Genomic DNA, 6,000 nt, shown 5'->3' with positions numbered 1-6,000 from the left:
CTGGCAGCATAATGATCCGCTGTGAAACCCCCATACACACCTGGCAGGATCCTGATACACTGTGAAACCCCCATACACACCTGGCAGGATCCTGATACACTGTGAAAACCCCAGACACACCTGGCAGGATCCTGATAAACTATGAAACCCCCATACACACAGGGCATCTACCTGATCCACTGTGAAAACCCCATGCACACCTGGCAGGATCCTGATGCAATGTGAAAATCACATACACACCTGGCAGGATCCTGATAAACTATGAAACCTTCATGCACACCTGGCAGGAGCCTGATAAACTATGAAAATCCCACACACACCTGGCAGGATCCTGATAAACTGTGAAAACCCCAGACACACCTGGCAGTATCCTGATCTAATGTGAAAACCCCATGCACACCTGGGAGGATCCTGATACGCTGTGAAAACCCCATACACACTTGGCAGGTTACTGATAAACTCTGAGACCCCCATACACACCTGGCAGGATCCTGATAAACTGTGAAAACCCCATACATACCTGGCAGGATTCTGACATACTGTGAAAACCCCATACACACCTGGCAGGATCTTGATACAGTGTGAAAACCCCATACACACCTGGCAGGATACTGAAAAACTGTGAAACCCCCACACACACCTGGCAGGATCCTGATAAACTGTGAAACCCCCATACACACCTGGCAGGATCCTGATAAACTATGAAACCCCCATGCACACCTGGCAGGATCCTGATCCACTCTGAAAACCCCATACACACCTGGCAGGAAACTGAAAGACTGTGAAAATCCCATACACACCGAGCAGGATCCTGATATACTATGAAACCTTCATACACTCCTGGCAGTTTCCTGATAAACTATGAAACCCCCATACATACCTGGCAGGATCCTGATAAACTGTGAAAACCCCAGACACACCAGGCAGGATCCTGATCCACAGTGAAAACCCCACACATCTGGCAGGATCCTTATACACTGTGAAAACCCCATACACACCTGGAAGGATCCTGATAAACTATGAAACCCCCATACACACCTGGCAGGATCCTGATAAACTGTGAAAACCCCATACACACCTGGCAGGATCCTGATAAACTGTGAAAACCCCATACACACCTGGCAGGATCTTGATACACTGTGAAAACCCCATACACACCTGGCAGGATCCTGATAAACTGTGAAACCCCCATGCACACCTGGCAGCATCCTGATAAACTGTGAAAACCCATACACACCTGGCAGGATCCTGATAAACAGTGAAATCCCCATACACACCTGGCAGGATCCTGATAAACTGTGAAAACCCCATACACACCTGGCAGGATCCTGATAAACTGTGAAACCCCCATACACACCTGGCAGGATCCTGATCCACTCTGAAAACCCCATACACACCTGGCAGGATACTGATACACTGTGAAAATCCCATACACACCGAGCAGGATCCTAATATACTATGAAACCTTCATACACACCTGGCAGTTTCCTGATAAACTATGAAACCCCCATACATACCTGGCAGGATCCTGATAAACTGTGAAAAACCCAGAGACACCAGGCAGGATCCTGATCCACTGTGAAAACCCCATACACATCTGGCAGGATCCTTATACACTGTGAAAACCCCATACACACCTGGCAGGATCCTGATCCACTCTGAAAACCCCATACACACCTGGCAGGATACTGATACACTGTGAAAATCCCATACACACCGCGCAGGATCCTAATATCCTATGAAACCTTCATACACACCTGGCAGTTTCCTGATAAACTATGAAACCCCCATACATACCTGGCAGGATCCTGATAAACTGTGAAAACCCCAGAGACACCAGGCAGGATCCTGATCCACTGTGAAAACCCCATACACATCTGGCAGGATCCTTATACACTGTGAAAACCCCATACACACCTGGAAGGATCCTGATAAACTATGAAACCCCCATACACACCTGGCAGGATCCTGATAAACTGTGAAAACCCCAGACAAACCTGGCAGGATCCTGATAAACTGTGAAAACCCCATACAAACCTGGCAGGATCTTGATACCCTGTGAAAACCCCATACACACCTGGCAGGATCCTGATAAACTGTGAAACCCCCATGCACACCTGGCAGCATCCTGATAAACTGTGAAAACCCATACACACCTGGCAGGATCCTGATAAACAGTGAAATCCCCATACACACCTGGCAGGATCCTGATAATCTGTGAAAACCCCATACACATCTCGCAGGATCCTGATAAACTGTGAAACACCCATAGACACCTGTCAGGATCCTGATACACTGTGAAACCCCCATACACACCTGACAGGATCCTGATAAACTGTGAAAACCCCATACTCACCAGGCAGGACCCTGATACACTGTGAAAACCCCATACTCACCTGGCAGGACACAGATACACTGTGAAAACACCATACACACCTGGCAGGACCCTGATACACTGTGAAAACCCCATACACACCTGGCAGTATCCTGATCCACTGTGAAAATCCCATGCACACCTGGGAGGATACTGATACGCTGTGAAAACCCCATACACACCTGGCAGGATACTGATAAACTATGAAACCCCCAGACACACCTGGCAGGATCCTGATAAACTGTGAAAACCCCATACACACCTGGCAGGATCCTGATAAACTGTGAAAACCCCATACACACCTGGCAGGGTCTTGATGCAGTGTGAAAACCCCATACACACCTGGCAGGATACTGATAAACTGTGAAACCCCCAGACACACCTGGCAGGATCCTGATAAACTGTGAAAACCCATACACACATGGCAGGATCCTGATAAACTGTGAAATGCCCATAAACATTTGGCAGGATCCTGTTAAACTGTGAAACCCCCATACACACCTGGCAATCTTCTGATAAACTGTGAAACACTCATACACACCTGGCAGGATCCTGATAATCTCGCGAAACCCCCATAAACACCTGGTAGAATTCTGATAAACTGTGAAAACCCCATACTCACCTGGCATGATACTGATACACTGTGAAAACCCCATACACACCTGGCAGGACCCTGATACACTGTGAAACACCCATACACACCTGGCTGGACCCTGATACACTGTGAAAACCCCATACACACCTGGCAGGATCCTGATACAATGTGAAAACCCCATACACACCTTGCAGGATCCTTATCAAATGTGGAACCCGCATGCACCCCTGGCAGGATACTGATACACTGTGAAAACCCCATCGACACCTGGCAGGATACTGATACACTGCGAAACCCAGATATACACCTGGCAGGATCCTGATACACAGTGAAAACCACATGCACACCTGGCAGCATCCTGATCCACTGTGAAAACTCCATACACACCTGGCAGGATCCTGATAAACTGTGAAAACCCCATGCACACCTCTCAGGATCATGATACTCTGTGAAAACCCCATACACACCTGGCAGGATCCAGATACACTGTGAAAACCCTATACACACCTGGCAGGATCCTGATCCACTGTGGAAACCACATACAAACCTGGCAGGATACTGAGGCGCTTTGAAAACCCCATACACACCTGGCAGGATCCTGATACACTGTGAAAAACCCATACACACCTGGCAGGATCCTGATACACTGTGAAAACCCCCATACAGACCTGGCAGCATCCTGATAAACTGTGAAAACCCCAGACACACCTGGCAGGATCCTGATAAAATATGAATGCCCCATACACTCCTGGCAGTTTCCTGATCCAATGTTGAAACCCCATACACACCTGGCAGGATCCTGATACACTGTGAAAATCCCATACACACCTGGCAGGATCCTGATAAACGGTGAAACCCCCATACACACCTGGCAGGATCCTGATAAAATGTGAAATCCCCATGCACACCTGGCAGGATCTTGATACACTGTGAAAACCCCATACACACCTGGCAGGATCCTGATAAACTGCGAAACCCCCAAAAACACCTGGCAGGATCCTGAGAAACTGTGAAACCCCCATACACACCTGGGAGCTTCCTGATAAAAGTGAAACCCCATGCACACCTGGCAGGATCCTGAAATACTGTGAAACCCCCATACACACCTGGCAGGATCCTGATACACTGTGAAACCCCCATACACACCTGGCAGGATATTGATACACTGTGAAATCCCCATAAACACCTGGCAGCATCCTGATCCACTGTGAAAACTCCATACACACCTGGCAGGATCCTGATAAACTGTGAAAACCCCATGCACACCTGGCAGGATCATGATACTCTGTGAAAACCCCATACACACCTGGCAGGATCCAGATACACTTTGAAAACCCTATACACACCTGGCAGGATCCTGATCCACTGTGGAAACCCCATACAAACCTGGCAGGATACTGAGGCGCTGTGAAAAACCCATACACACCTGGCAGGATCCTGATACACAGTGAAAAACCCATACACACCTGGCAGGATCCTGATACACTGTGAAAACCCCCATACAGACCTGGCAGCATCCTGACAAACTGTGAAAACCCCAGACACACCTGGCAGGATCCTGATAAATTATGAATCCCCCATACACTCCTGGCAGTTTCCTGATCCAATGTTGAAATCCCATACACACCTGGCAGGATCCTGATACACTGTGAAAATCCCATACACACCTGGCAGGATCCTGATAGACTATGAAATCTTCATACACACCTGGCAGGGTCCTGATAAACTATGAAACCCCATACACACCTGGCAAGATCCTGATAAAATGTGAAAACCCCATACACACCTGGCAGGATCCTGATCCACTGTGAAAATCCCATACACACCTGGCAGGATCCTGATACACTGTGAAAACCCCATACACACCTGGCAGGATCCTGATAAACTATGAAACCCCCATACACACCTGGCAGGATCCTGATAAACTGTGAAAACCCCATACACACCTGGCAGGATCCTGATAAACTGTGAAAACCGCATACACACCTGGCAGGATCCTGATACACTGTGAAAACCCCATACACACCTGGCAGGATCCTGATAAACTGTGAAACCCCCATACACACCTGGCAGGATACTGATAAACTGTGAAAACCCCATACACACCTGGCAGGATCTTGATACACTGTGAAAACCCCATACACACCCGGCAGGATCTTGATACACTGTGAAAACCCCATACACACCCGGCAGGATCCTGATAAACTATGAAACCCCCATACACAGCTGGCAGGATCTGATAAACTATGAAACCCCCATACACACCTGGCAGTATCCTGATAAACTGTGAAAAACACAAACACACCTAGCAGGATCCTGATCCACTGTCAAAACCCCATACACACCTGGCAGTATCCTGATACACTGTGAAAACCCAATGCACAGCTGGTAGGATCCTGATAAACTGTGAAACCCCCATACACAACTGGCAGGATCCTGATAAACTGTGAAAACCCCAAACACACCTGGCAGGATCCTGATAAACTGTGAGACCCCCAAACACACCTGGCAGGATCCTGAGAAACTGTGAAACCCCCATACACACCTGGGAGCTTCCTGATAAACAGTGAAACCCCAAACACACCTGGCAGGATCCTGAAATACTGTGAAACCCCATACACACCTGGCAGGATCCTGATATACTGTGAAACCCCCAAACACACCTGGCAAGAACTTGATACACTGTGAAAACCCCATAAACACCTGGCAGCATCCTGATCCACTGTGAAAAGTCCATGCACACCTGGCAGGATCCTGATAAACTGTGAAAACCCCATGCACACCTGGCAGGATCATGATACTCTGTGAAAACCCCATACACACCTGGCAGGATCCAGATACACTGTGAAAACCCTATACACACCTGGCAGGATCCTGATCCACTGTGGAAACCACATACAAACCTGTCAGGATACTGAGGCGCTGTGAAAACCCCATACACACCTGGCAGGATCCTGATACACTGTGAAAAACCCATACACACCTGGCAGGATCCTGATACACTGTGATAACCCCCATACAGACCTGGCAG

This window comes from Heterodontus francisci, unplaced genomic scaffold, assembly GCF_036365525.1.
Source record: "Heterodontus francisci isolate sHetFra1 unplaced genomic scaffold, sHetFra1.hap1 HAP1_SCAFFOLD_50, whole genome shotgun sequence".
Lineage (NCBI taxonomy): Eukaryota > Metazoa > Chordata > Chondrichthyes > Heterodontiformes > Heterodontidae > Heterodontus > Heterodontus francisci.
This window is presented reverse-complemented; position numbering follows the sequence as displayed.